The following is a 15,653-nucleotide window of genomic DNA, read 5'->3' on the forward strand; positions in this document are numbered from 1 at the left end:
ACATTGGATGCCACATTTTTTGCATGTGATCAAATAAATAACATTTGATGTTGCACAATTAGTATCACAACGCATATTAAAAATTTATTTCGTATTATTACTACTGAAAGAAGTATTTTCATTGATAAAAGAACAGTGAGAACATCTAGATCTACTACATGTAGTCGATGATCCTTTTTATATGATGTTTTTCTAGTTAAGAATTAATTAGGAAATCTTTAATATTTTAGTCCTTTTATAAGCAATTGTGGGTTTGCCTTCGTGTAGCGATTTAACACTTTCTTTACATGACAATTTTAATAAATCCCAATATTTGTTGATAATCTTACCTATATTAAGCAAACTTGGGTTATATTCAATAACAAAAAGAATTATATATTCATTTCTATTTTGATTTTACGTTGTAAAGATTCAAGTTGTGTAAGAGAAGATACTTTTTGAAGACCAGTATTAATGATGTAAATAGGGTAATTTCTATTTACAAAATGCTGACCTAACTCTGTCAAAGATGATTTAAAAACAGCGTCATCCGAATTACACACACACACACACACGCGTGATAGCGCGCGTTCCCTCTAAGCGAATGGAAGATGTGCGCGCTCTATACGCGCTGCATTGAGCAAGGATTAGCGTGACTTGAGCCTTATTGTTGGATTTAAAATTTGGTAATTTTGATCTGCTGCGCGGAGAAAAATTCAGCTGCTCCGGGATGCCTAAGGAGCTACGCGGCTGCACGCACGCGCAGCTTAGAGGGAATGTTGACACACACACACACACACACACACACACACACACACACACACACACATCACTCTGCCCGACATTAATCGTGATCTTAGTTGAATTTAATTCCCTTGAAATTCAAGGAATTCTTGGAAACTGTCCGCAAACTCTGGCTCGGTATATATGCATGCATTTTGTGTTAAAAGTAGGGCCTATTTACTTTTCATGTCAGTGAGGCCATGAAAACACAAGAAGGAATATTTCAGTTGCAGAATCATGTTTAGAACTAATGTATTCTAGAAAGAATGCATCTTATTGTTTTTGTAATTTTTACTCTGATAATGGAGGTGTGCATATATATGTTCAAAAATGAGGAATCTTACATATGAAAATGGCTCCAAGGTGATGAGTGATAGCATTATAAATGCTGTGGTAGAATGTATAAGAGAGGCTCCCGGAATCCTAGCCATCTTCCTCCTCACTCGATTATTCATCTCGCCAGATGCAAGCTAGTTCTACATTTTACCCCACTGACAGTATGTAAGTAGTAAGATAGTTCCAGGCTATTTGCCAACATTTAGCTTTGAGATTAAAATATGTATCCCACGTTTTTCTTCCCCTCTTATCATCCCACCATTATGATTCTACCAAATGTAATTGACTGACTCTCCACTACTGTCCAATCATTGCGGAGATCTTTAGACGCAAGCGACCCTTTTTCCCCTTCATCGGAGTCCATGCATAACAAACTGAATCTAAATCGCTGGCTGTAAACGCGCAACTCTAAGAGCCCTCAGCTAGGGAGCAGTTGCAATGTAATAGATATATTTAATTGAAATAGCGGGTAATCATTTATACCTCTGGGGATCGTTTCCAAGAGTGGCAAGTGATTGTATATTGCTCATTTTGTTGAAGTTGTTGTGTGTCTTTCTCTGCATACATTCAGTCATTGGATTATTCATCTTACAGCCAGTACTTATCGAATCGTTGGGGATTAGCATATTTCGATTAAGGTAAGTCGCATCATTATCGGATTCTTATCAGTACAAACGAAATAATAGCAACACTTTAAAATTCGGATGTCATATAATAATAATAATAATAAGAAGAAGAAGAAGAAGAAGAAGGAGAAGAAGAAGAAGAAGAAGAATGCTACTACTACTACTACTACTACTAATAATAATAATAATAATAAAAATAACAATATGAACCCTGATAAGAAGCTACATGTATTTATGGATATAATAAACAGAAACGTTTGTAAAAACATGCTCCAACTATGTACATTTTGTAAAATAGTGAGACAGCAAGGTCGAAGATTTGAGAATTTAAACTTTAATTCGTGATATATTTTTAAAAACGAACATGAAATAATCGAATGAGATTAAATTAAACGCATTTATATTTGTACCTTCTCTAATTTCCTTTGGGACTCTATTTCAAATTATTTACCCCGAATATTGAAAACTTTGCTTAAGGAGTTCTTTATTTGGTTTGGAATAGTAAGGTGGTTAGTTGAAATTAAACTTAAACTGGGAGTGTTGCCTTGTTTTCTAGAATGCAATAGTTGCTGAGATATAATGGGACTATCTTGTTTGAAATTGTGTGCATACGTTTAGCCTTAAAATACAAAAGTATTCGTTTTCTTACTGTTAACATTTTAATATCATTCTTTTCATTTGGGATGTTTACAGCGGTATCTAGAATGAGTCTGCAAACTCCTTTTTGCAAGAGGAATAATATGCGAATATTCTGGTCAGATGACATTACAGTAGTCTAGGTATGGCTATATATAACATTTGAAATATATTAATTTATGTTTTTAGTTTTTAGTATCTTACTAAATAACCAGAGTATGAATTGACAAAATAACGTACGACTTCAAGTGTTCATTCCATCTCTAAGTTTTGCAACTATCACCCAAGGAATTTAGTTATATGGATTAGCTGATTTCAGTCAGCTTCAGGTTGAACTTGGTATTTTTGCGCTCTTTTGTTGGATAGTAATCATTACTACTTTAGTCTTTTTGTGTTTCTTTTCATTTTACACCACGTAGAATGATAATAGCAATTTTGGATTTTCAGTACTGATCTAGGTCACAGCCATTTACCCTTATTATTTGTATCCTCATCTTACGTGCTAAGGCTCCGGGGTGATCGTAACTCACAGGCGCCCCTGGAAGAGCAATGTTATGTAGGTTAGAAGACTTCAGTCTAGATCAGTCAACAATAAAGTCACTAGTATCATACCATTCCATAACTTGACTGCGAAATCATACAAGTGGTGATTACAGAACCTACCATAAGTGCAAAATTCTACACTTTAAGCTTTTTCTTGCAAATCCACTATCCCGCGGTTCCGTATTTGTACTCAGGGGTTTTGGTGATTTTCCATTTCCGGCAACTTGGTGTCAAATTAAGTCATACTGATAATGTTAACATCAGTAGCCATCGAGTAGACTTTGTCAATTGCACTGAGATGCGTATTCGCTGCCAGCCACACTCATTACAATTGATATGGCCCCAGCGACATTTCTGATTGATGTACCTATAATATAGTCGTGATTCTCGCCAGAAAAAAGACAAAGATGGTTTCCGCGGCGATTGCGCAAGACTTTATTACACTCAGATAATAAAGTTTACAGCATATGAGGTCTATAAGGAAAATAACATGAATATAGCATGTGATGTTTTACATGATGCTTAAGAGGGATTACAAAAGTCTGAAAATGCATTCTAAAAACATGCAAAATATTTTTTAAGAGTGCGCTTGAATTCATCTTGTAGCTGTTGTTCAATGATTTTCTCTCGTTAGTAACATTGAGGGTTTATCATAGTTTTTCTATTAATAAAGTAAGCGCGTAATCACAGTTACTGCTTCACAGACCCTTCCAGATTCATTACATCAAGGCGGAAAACGCACACGTACTAATATCAAATTAATCTTCTTTACTAGCACAACTGCCATACAATTATAGAAAATCTGAGCCTGAGGAATATTTACGTCTCCGGCAGTTGCACATTCGTGGGGCCTAACATCACATTAATATAGCAACAAACACCTATTACGACATTAAATCGTGTCTGAAATGTTTGTTATCGTCTTCGTCCAGGCCCTGTTTCAATGATAAGTGCATCTTTGTTTAATAACAGTCACATATTTCTCTTCTTGGCTGGGTCAGTTTTAGTTTAACATGATCATCGGAGTATGCAACCAGAGTGTATTTGTCAGTGAATTCCACGTCATCGTTGTCGAAACAATCCGTTTTCTCAACTGGCTGTGTATCCCGCGTCCGGGTATTTTTACGTGCTAATGCTATGATTCCATGCTCGCCTCGATTTGGCATATGTCTCAACGGTATAGTTCTACATTACTTTCACTTAAATTATATTTGAGCGTATGAAACCATTTGGTAACACCATTTTGACGCAGATATTCATTGACAAGTGGAACGTGATTGCTATCAAGCTTGTCCAACACTCTGTCGCCACAATCCTCAACTTTGATTCTCCGGTCAAAATCCGTCATTATACGCAATAACAAATGTCAAACACAACTGCAAAAGACTTCTCAAGTACCCTGTATATGTTGACAGCGTCGAACTGAATTTCATCGATGACAACTAATGACTTTAGCAAGGTATAAATGGACATTTCTTAACAAAGGGCGTTTATCCTAGATTGTTTTAATGATGAAACGTAACACGGCTGGTCATTTATCAATATTCCTATCACACACAACTCACCCGTATATCAGTATCAGATGAATAAATACAACTCAGACTTTCGCGTTGTTAAGATTAATGTCTCTAAAATAATTCCCCTCCACAACATCGAAAGTAAATCGATCACTTGTTTTAACATTATCATTTTTGTCTCCGTCACTAGTCAATACTCCTGTGTCCATATGAAGTTACTACTAATGTTGTCTGTGCACTTGTGTCTGTGTGTGTGTTGGGGGTGATGTTTGGATCCATGCATCCATGTATTGATTCACCGCAGCCTGGGCTACATGAATGTAATTCTTGATAAACACAACAGCCGCCCGAATTAAAGAATAATTTCACGTGGCGGTGCATCTCCATAGAAAATAAATAGAAAAGATGTGGAGTCGTTACCACATATTCTACCGAATGCGTTCCAGGTCCAGCTCTTAAATCCAAGTTGAAGATGAAAGTTTCCTGCGTGTGTGGAACAAATGATGTAAGTTCATACCGTATAAAAACACCTAAACTGATTTTGTCCTAGCTAGTAAATCAAAATTAGCCTCTGGACGTGTCAATGGCGAGGCCACAACCGAAGACCACTTCCTATCTGGAGCCTTTGACTCCACGCCTGGATAATTTTGCCTTTTATGCATCCTTGAATCACCATTTTCAGAGATATCCAGGATGCAGTTCTGACGGCCCCTAACGCAGCTGCCAACAGAGCTGGAATGGCCGCTAGGAATGGAAATATCTCACCGGTATTTTGCATTTGTGTGACGTCTGACATAGATAATTTAAACGTCACTGATCTGGCCGTATGAAGCTGATCAAGCTATTTTGGGGTCAACCACACGGGTTGTAAAGTCAACTATGGTGCCCCAACGACCTCTTGGGTTAAGGGATTGATGATGATGATGTAGATGATGATGAGGAGCAGGAGGAAATGCTCGAGGATGAAGTAATAAATCGGGTACAACGTACGAAAGACATGCTGAGAAATCAGTAAGCCGTTGTCAGCATATTTCGTCCATGTCCAGGTATTTCATTTATGATACACCTCGGATACTCCCAGTGGAAAATAACATTGACCTTTCCAGTTGGGCGTTCATATTTCCTGCCATTTAAAATGCTATAAACACGTGACAGGTGCTATAATACCTTGAAGATTACTTAATTGCTATGATAAAAATCGTCGAGTCTTGCTTTGTTGAGTATCTGTTATCGTCAGTAGATGATTGAAGTTCCATAAATGCGTTTGTGTCTACTGCAGCGCACATTGGTGGCTTTCGAAGCGTATGCTTGGATAATTCAACTTTACCCTGATTGGGAAGAGACGACACCGTCACGCCAAATAGTATCTTTGTCGTTGTCTTTTCTGTTTAATTTGACCTTGTCTTTAGTCCTGAAACCTAATATGTGCGAAAGCAGATACTTCTCCGCACACGTTATGATGGGTTGACGCTTCACTAATCCGCTGTTAAAATTAACAGTGTATATAGTGACCGCATTAGCGTTGGCGTCTTCAGTAGTGTATTTGATATGATCAATAATGTTTGGTTGTGTCTTTCAATACCAGATACGGGCCAGCAGATCTTGCATAACCGCTACTGTAAAAGTCGGGTTCACATATTTTTGCAAGAACTCGACAATGTCCAGAATTGCTTCGATTTCCTTTCATTCAGTGAGTTAACGCGTGCTGTTGAAGAGCGTCATGATGTCGTTGTTGACAACTCCGACTTTATCCTTGGCACTTATGCTGTTTTGAATAAGTTGTCTGTCTGTGAGATATCGATGCGGCCTCATTAACTACTTTTGGCGCAGTGTTTCCCGCGCCAACTGAAACCACGAGTGATCCCAACCGATGTGCAAGGCCATATTGTTGCTCGATCCATCTATTTAGTTCTTCTTTCTCAACTTCTTCCTTCGGTGTGCGAACTCGGAGTTGGGGCGCGAGTTATTATTTCGATGTGAGCTCAGAAGATCTTTGTTTTTGTTATCGACTTATCTTATCATCTTACTGAACTATTGATATTCAGTCAAATGACACGATGAAAACAGAATTTAATACTTGGTCATACAAAAGCGAGTTTCCGCTGTACTAAGAAATACAGTCTGTATATAAAATATTGATCGGTCCGCCAGCACTGGAATTATTGATCGCCTGTGCACAAAAAAGTAACATTCATGCTCAACGATATATTTCCACACTAATTTCCAAAGATGGTGCCTAGGCGTGCATTGATGCGAATCATAAATGTACTTGTCGTGGTGGTGAAACTTGTGGTCCATGTAGACCGTTTAAATAGTAGCATGATAATAGCGCTTTTGTTGATAACTGATCTAGGTCTGCCCTACGTGACTTTCTTCTTACAGGGACGCGTGTGGGTAACAAATCGTTAATAGGAATGTGAGATTAAAATGAGGATAATCGCATGGGGGTAAGTGGTAGAATGATATGACCTAAATAAAGTAATAAAACTTCAAAATGTCTATTATCATACTACTGACCAGGATTCTGCTCTAAGTACGGCTGTTTGAATGGAGATCTCTAGGTAAAAATTTTTCAATCGGTAGATGAAATACAGTTGTTTATTTTCATTGGCAGATCATTTATGGAATTGGGAAAGGGGTGAAACCAGGATTTTAAAGTACTCCACTTTAAATTGGTTTTTCATTAGAAAAACTGCAATTTATTTACATTTTGTTTTCTTCTTGTTAGATATAATGTAAACCAATGAGTGGTTGAATGATCGCATTGATAAATGATGAAGTGCAATAAAAATAGCTATTCAACATTTATTATTTACTTGTAACTAATAGGTAATGTCATATCTTAAGAAACATATCCACTTTGATGAATTGACTCTCGGTGCTCCAGAGAGTTTGTTTACACGCTGCGAGCTATCTTCCAACTGTCACTGCTTTCTGACAGAGAAGAAAGTACAGAAAACTGATAACGTTCAACTGGGTGATTCAAAATCAGTTTAGCTTGTACATTATGTAAGTTGCATCTCCCCACCTCATCAATGAGAATGCAATTAAGTGCTCCTATGTATACAAACGTCTTTAAAGTGTGTTCGTTCTTGTCATTGATCATGACTGTCAGTGAGAGAGAGAGAGAGAGAGAGAGAGGCAGACTTTCGATTAACACTTTCTCTGTTACTTTCGAGAATGTACCTTATGCAGCTTAACTGATTGCTCATTGCAAATAAAATGCACGATATACATAATTTCCGCTTATATGATCCGTGGCGACCAAACGATTGAAATAATTCGACGAGTTTCGTCTAACTTTGACAGAGGACAAATTTCAGAATATATTATCACATGACGAAAAATATATTTAATTTGAAAATATTGCATTATCATGGAGCGAAATGGCTTTCAAAACCTTCGGATACCTTGTGGATTACGTCTTTGTGTTGTATGAGATCATGATCTTATAGTGTTTTTTGGTTTGTGATATATTTTTTCGTGATATTTCAAATGTACGTTCAGTATCCGCAGCACAGCCGTCATTATATCCGTTATAACGTGTTATCTACGTTTTAGCGTGACTGGATAATATGAATGCAGATGTTATAACATTTACGTTAAAGTATGGCTGTTACTGGTGGAAGTAGTTTTAGGTGTAGCTTGCAAAATAATATTTTGAGTGCTGACTGATAAATTATAATAATTATTATCAAATATTCAAAACTGTTATTCAGAATGATCATAAGTTAATATACGTTGCTTCATTTAGATCATTAACGTCTGTATGACAATTTTGCTCAATGCACAATGTAATTATGCATGCCATCAAATGAGCACAGCATAGACTTTAAAATGTAATCAATCATACCTTATTACCGATATTGTATTATTCTAATTGCTAATCGATAAATTGATTTAATAAACTGCTTAAAAACAACTCATTTTTATTTTAGTTTTTAAAAGCTCACTAAACATGATGAACTTAAAACATTTCGAAACTACTTTTAAAGACCAATAAATCTACTGAAAGCACGTGCACTTGTGCATCCATGTCATGTTGGTAATAAATTTAAACCAAGTTGGTCACTTATGTTACGGAAGAGTGACCTCAGCAAAAAAAACTACATGTTTAAGAGGTCATTAAAAAACATTAATGTGGATAATTTGGACTAGATCTATTGGTATGAAATTTTGGAAACCAATATTTTTTTTTTTGAAGTTTCGGGTCATTAAATAATTTTCTTTTATCTATTTAATATAATGTAATCTGGGTACTACTCTCATTCCAATCCTTGCCGACGTTTTGTTTCTGCTGTTCTCATTTAATTTCATATGACTGAAATACAGGGTGTAATTACCAACTTTGGTACATACATCATGAATCTTAACATAATCTAACTAAACACGGCCAGATTTACAGATGCTTGAAGTGAATGAAAACAAAATCAGTTAATAAAAACAAATAAAAGGTCATAGGCCTTCATCACCATAATAAGCAACATAAACAGCAAATAATATTCGCAATGTGAATTTGTGAAAATAAATAGCCGGGTAGGTTAAGTCGGTGGTCTAGAATCTGGCAGTCGTGGCATGAGCCGAGAAGGCGATGATGTGATTTTTTCCCTTGATTTCTTCGATTAGAAGATTCACAAAATATGAAGAATTAAAAACAACTAAAGCAAGCATTGTGATCATACAACTAGATAAAATATAGGCTAAAATGGCCAACGTAGAAGAACTGGTCTAAAATAGAGAGTTCCTAACTTGCAATGCAAACTAACGTTACCGCTGGACATCTAGTTCATAGTTAAAATAACTTATACGTAGATTCAGGTAACAGGAGTTATATCAATCGCCCATTACAAAAATGCTCGTGGGATAAATGAATTGATTAAAAGGCAACGAAGAATTCGGTATTATTGTGAACATTTGTATGCGCATAATGCGTAATACGAAACAACCCTATAAATTAAATTGTATTGTACCAAAGTTACTTTGGACGATCGTAATTCTACACAAGATGGAAGAAAATTACTTCTTTGCTACAAAAATGTATTTTCGATAGTTGTTATTCGTGAAGCACGCCTGAGTATGAACAATGACACGATCTGGAAGGAAGATCTATTACAAGCCAAGACTTTAAATAAAATATAAACTGCTATGAAATCTTTGGAAGGTTAACACTTTAAAAATCTGGGTCATTATGACTGGGTTATGCTTCCTTGTTTTTGCTTATGAATGTTCAGGTTTAAATGTGAATAATTAGTATTATTCGAAACATCATGGATAGAAAAAGGAGGGCGTATAAAGACATACCTATTTAAACGAATTGGATCTATCATGAAATAATTTAAATATTTTTTCCCCGTCTTTAGGCGTTCTGTTACTTCAATATAATATAAATCTGTCACTTTTGCTTCGGGTTGCTTATGTAGCACGAGTTAGTGAATGGTTAGTGAATGGGTAAATATCTTGAATGGGTTTAGATGATTTTAATTTTAATGATATTTCAAACAGAGATAATGTTCATCGCAAATCTTATTCAGAGGCTGTGTTTCTGAAAAGATATCCAAGTTTAATATGATTTTCGATAACACTGTAAACTAATTAAAGGATATCTTGTAAATCTCGTTTAGATTTATAATACATTTTGAGAAGAAAATACGTTCGCAAATAAATTTCAATTAGGAAGATTTGACATTCACTAACAATATAAGATATTATGGATTTGAAAATAATTTCCTTTTTTCATGTTTACCCTTTCCTCGGGCGAAAGAAATAAATTAGTTTATACTTTGCTTGGAATCCATATATCTTGATTCTTTTTGGGGGATTATTCAGCGAAAGACAGATACGTAAGGAAACGTATAAAAATATTAGTTTATACCGCAGAATTATAAGAAATTTTAACGCTTTTGTTCGTAGCAGTAAAGCTTCTCTCACATTATGTTGTATCAGTTTTAACTGCTCTCTTTTTATATAGTTCAAAGCTTTATCGGGTGTAGTGTAGTGGGCGTATCCTTGTTTCAGTCGAGGTAGTAGGGTAAAACTCATACAAATCTGATGAATTATTTTCTCCTACCCAACCATGGAAGCTGGACAATAAATTTTGAACGCTTGAAGGAAGCAAGTGTCAAAATCGCTAATCTTATTTTAAGCCTCACTTAAAACGTTGTTGAACTAAGCAACATGATTCTTTGCCTGGCTATAACATGGATTTTGATGTCCGATCCGCACACATGCTTACATATTGTATTACTTATTAAAGAAATTGGATACATATGTCGTTGGTTTTGTCTTCGGTACTTAGTCTTGAATCTCAAAAACCGTAATTAACGATAGATCTTCCTTTTTAGAGTGTGATATATTATTTCCACACATGCGTCAGAGTGATCTACATTATTTGCTAAAATTATTTATGTTATCTCGGTCTGGTTGTCTAAGCCATGGTGTCCACGCGCTAGAAACCCTTGTTGTCTTCTGATGCTTCTGATGGAGCAGTTAGAAAATAAAACAATAATATATATGCAAGAATTTTACTCATAAGGCAAGTTATGGTTTCTCCATCCAACCTTGATAATACGCTCTACAACCAAACCATTTTTATTGTGAGAGAGAGAGCTAGAAAGTCGAACTCCAAATACACAGGCAATAAACAACACTGGCTACACATATCCAGACTCTCTCGAGAGCCACCGTAAAGACGGCAACAAACAGAAATATGCTATGTCAAAACGGTTTCTTCAAATACTCCCAATCAGCTCTAATTGAATCAAACATAATAACGCGACTGCAAATAAAAACTCATGCACTTACCAGAGTGGCGCATTCATCAGCCAAACGCTATTCCACAAGAAGATTTCCATGTAGCTTATCATTGTTCTAGTAATAGCAGTACTTGCCATATTTCCAGTACAGAAAATATAACTTTCCAAGAAAGGTATGAATTATAAATCTCCTCACAGTCACTAGAACTGTGTACCCGGTAGTGTATTGCACTGTATCGTACAGTTGCCTAGCATATAACATATAACGTTTTTTAAGTTAGAACTGGTGGAAGCCAAAGGTTAACTGTATAAAAGATATTAATTAAGTATTGTTTGTTTCCTATGACATCCATCGATAAATGTGATTTTGCAATATTAATATCAAGTGTTTTTATGTGTCTACTTTCTCTTTTGTGCACTTACGGTCACCAAGGTCACACGATTGCCCTCATTAACATAGTCATATTAATGCGTGGTATTTACAAACAACAGCGCGTTGCTTCAGGCACTCATTGTGAAGTACTTCCAACTTGTAACAATTGTAATTTTATTCTAATTTTTTAAAACTTCTTTTGAGAGCGGAATATATAGATAGATGTACTACTTTCATAATTATTGCTCTTGTCTTGCCTTGGAGGAGTCAGGACAATGCAGTTCCTTCCAGACGGGAGATTAATTTTAAATATCTTAATAAACGTGAACGCAACAAAACCACGAGTGAAATTGCTAAATTTATCCAGATGAGCTGTAAATGTGGCACTAGTAGTTCATGACATTAATTTTAAGAATGTTATTTTGCCGACCAAAGCATTGATTCAATCAAGATTTTTCCATCATTAACAAGAAATGAAATTTAGTCTTGAACTAATGACATTAAATTTGCCCTTGTTGCAGGTTGCTCAAGAAAGGATGTACTTCCTGTTAGAAAACGGAAAGTAAAAATCAAGGAAGCAACAAAATCTTTTTTTCTTCTCATTCTTATAAATTGTTCACCATAAGTATTTACCCAAAATACAATCAATTAGAAACAAATTAAACTAAAAACAATTGGCGATCACATGGATTTCTAATGTGCATTATATGTGTCTGCTTCTTCGATCATCTTCCACCATCTTCCATCATCGTCAACTTGAAATTAAAATAATTTTTAGAAACGCAAGAAAAAATAGTTGATATATTGCAATCATATTCATTGTAACAAAATATATCGAATCAAACAGGGAATATTGAAAGATAGGAAATTAAAATTAGATTTACAGTCGCCTCATCCTAAACTGATGTCACTATCCCACCGCCATTCAAGAGGTCAACCGAATTTCCATACGGACCGGGCTAATTTAGATTTGTAGAGATGCTATCTCCACATACCGTAAACGTACATATTGAACAAAACAAGGAATATGAATTGTATTAAAAATTATAAGCGCATTTGTTATTCCTTTACTAATTGTTTTGTATCAATGTGAATTAATATCTGCATTACATAGAAATGCATTAGAAATTATACCTGCTTAAATTAACGGTGCATATGTATCTTTAGCAATCGTTATCCACACAGATAAAAATGACGAATTTATCTTTTAGTTGTTGAACAAAAATTCTTACTAGCATAAATCATGTTCTGAGCTATCATAATTTCATTTCAGTAGTTACAAATTCGAACATTAGGAGATAAATTTAAAAATTGTTTTATTTTTCTTTCTCCTGAATGTTAATGTATTCAGTCGTTTTACATTTTGTCAGCCTCTGTAGATGAAATTAGGTTGATAATACTGAGATAAATCCCAGTTGTTCTCCCCTCTGAATATTCCATTATTAATATTACTGGTGTCTTAATAAGCTACTTCTATAAATAAGTCCTGCAAAGCATAATACTTGGTAAAAGCATGAGTTGAGTCACATTGATTTTGAATGTTGTAATTTGCAGCTGTATTAGAATGCACTATTACGACCTTATGGTTTTACACTAAGAAATAGAACAGAGCGAAAACCAACAGTTTTGTAAAATTTAACAAATAATTTTTCCCCTAGAATACAAAGTGAAAATTTAAAAGAACTTAACAGTATTAAGAATTAAATCCCATATAGTCCAAAAGGCTTATCACCAGTCCTAATGAAAAAAGTTCTAATTAAATCCAGGTGGTGTTGGAATTAATATCCACGCTAAAGGTGTTGAAGTGGGTGTAGTGGCCTGTGTTTTGGTGATGTGACACCAGTCTTTTGATGGATCAGAACACTATAATCCAGGTTTACTTTACTGAATTTACTATAATTCCCAGTTAATGTCTCTGTACAACAATATTATTGATGATTACTGTATTTCCAGTGAATACATACGTTGAATAAATAAATTCCAGCCCAGATGAGATACTGAACACACAAATAAGACTGATATCTACTTCAGTTGTCATTGCAAAAATAAATCACTTCTTCCCCGTGTAAACAAGATTATAAAACCCTCTAATTGACCTACTTCACAATTAGCCTTTCAATTTGGTTTATATTTTAAAAACGTTAGTTAAAGGAAATTTCCATTCTGGAAGATTCATTTACTAAAATTATAGTATAGAATACGGTAAACATCAAGAAGACTAGGTATTTTTATGGTATAATTGCAATAAACATTACTCAAACCCTAATAAATATGTTTACTTCTGTTGATAACCCATGCCCATAGAGCAAATATTATATATTATTTGTTCATTAAAGTAAAACATATTGGTCAGGTACAACATGAGCCTGACTTTGGACATGGTCAATTACAAAATACAATTATGATCTTTTTTAAAAATCACGAAGAAAAATAAGCAAATAAAAATTACATGTACAACAAAGCACCAAAACCATCATTTTCGACCATAGCAACAATAACTTTTGGTGTCGTTTTTTGTAAAGTTTTAATTATTTTTTGTTTTAGGACAAAACTTGGAATGCTCCTGCTAAAGATTTCTCATTCCGGTTGCAACAATGTTTAGTCCTGTAATTTATATGTAATATATATTGACCATATGCTTTAAAGATGTTATATTTTGTGCGTTTTCATTTTGCTTCGATGAATTTTACAGAATGCTTACACCTTTACTATGTATCTTTTTTATTGTTATACTTCATGCTTATATATTTTGAAAGACTTTAATGTCCCTTGAGATTTTTCACAATTGTATTTTTAGGACTTTACTTTTCGTTACAACCTTTAATAACGCACGCGAGTATTTTCTGTCAACATAATTTTCTGTGCTGAACATTGAAACTAAGTTAATTCATTTTCCTTTGTTAGCTTTTGCAGATGAAATTAATAATGTTACCGTTGTCTATTAATGTCAACATATAATGGATACTGTAAGTCCATAAAAAGTCTGACCTGATAGCTAGATACAGAACATAGAGATGCATCTCGGATAAAGATCGATTCCGTAAGTAGTATGTGAAATGATAGGTATAGACCACTTTTTCTTTAAGGTGTTTGTTCTAAAAACAGGAAAATAATGGTTCCTGGCCACTTTTTCTTTATGCATACGAAGCTGGTCTTGTGCATGAAAGAAAAGACTTTATTTTTTGAAAACCAATCACGCTGTTTTCTGGACAAAACGTATCATACGCTTATTAGCATAAATAATGGCGTTTCAAAAGAGACGCCAGCTCTTCCACCATGGCCAGAATCATTGTCATAGCAGCCTGATGTGTTGGATGACAATACTGATATTTTGATACGTGTTGGTGTCATGTGCTAATAGCGATTTGAGTTACTTTGCAGAGATGATTTTTCGCAGACGTAAATATCAGGATGAGCAGTGGAGGAAGCGATGTCGTAGCTATCAAAGACCAGCGCAAAGATATAAGCAGCAGTACCACATTAAAAACACGCTAAATAGTTTTAATATGTCAGCAGCACAGCGAGATTAGTTTAGTTTTGTTAGTTACTTTACTTGGTTACGCGATCTCCGCTTCCTGGAGTCGTGATATTTATTAAGTCTGATCATATGTTTAAGCGTATGTTTGTGGTCATGCGACTTCCAGAGATTTCAGCGAAGTGTAAACTAATTTTTGGGTAAAAGCGTATCAGCAGCGTACGATAAAATTATTTCTCAGGCACTGACGCCATTGATGACAACGCCGCCGTCAGAATCCACGAGTTAAATTTATGAGGATAACGAAACCATTTGACAAGAGAATTTCGCCTTTAGTCTAGGTGACTTTTTCAATCCTGAACATTTGCTGTTTGTCTGTAAGTCATGCTCGTAGAAAGAACATTCGATTGAGGCATCCTTAAGCTTGTACGTGACAGGTAACGTTTTCTTTATTTGATGCACCACAAACACCTCTTCTATCCAGTTAGGTGTACATTCTTTTTGAAACGTGCCTTTCTGCCTGCCTTTTCTAATTCACCTAATTTAAATTTAGATCCAAAGAATTAATGCTCTGTTACGTCCTGTTTTCGGTTCACTGCAGTGACGTCGGCTAGAGTCACTTTAAAGCTGCGA

The 15,653-nt window shown here is 35.1% G+C and overlaps 1 protein-coding gene across 3 annotated transcripts in view; it reads left to right on the top strand.

The window, feature by feature from the left end:
- The first annotated feature begins 1,469 nt into the window (after positions 1–1,469).
- Positions 1,470–15,653, top strand: part of LOC149770182 (neurotrimin-like) — a 180,580-nt gene continuing 166,396 nt past the window's right edge. For 2 of the 3 annotated variants that reach the window (XM_089949281.1, XM_089949282.1), the window contains exon 1: positions 1,470–1,736. The gene's annotated coding sequence lies outside the window, so the exon portion shown is untranslated. Of the gene's footprint in view, positions 1,737–2,482; positions 2,504–15,653 lie in introns of those variants that run through there. The other variant, XM_089949283.1, reaches the window with a different exon arrangement.

Source organism: Sinohyriopsis cumingii, unplaced genomic scaffold (genome assembly GCF_028554795.1).
Source record: "Sinohyriopsis cumingii isolate HCF-2022 unplaced genomic scaffold, ASM2855479v2 utg002530l, whole genome shotgun sequence".
Taxonomy (NCBI): domain Eukaryota; kingdom Metazoa; phylum Mollusca; class Bivalvia; order Unionida; family Unionidae; genus Sinohyriopsis; species Sinohyriopsis cumingii.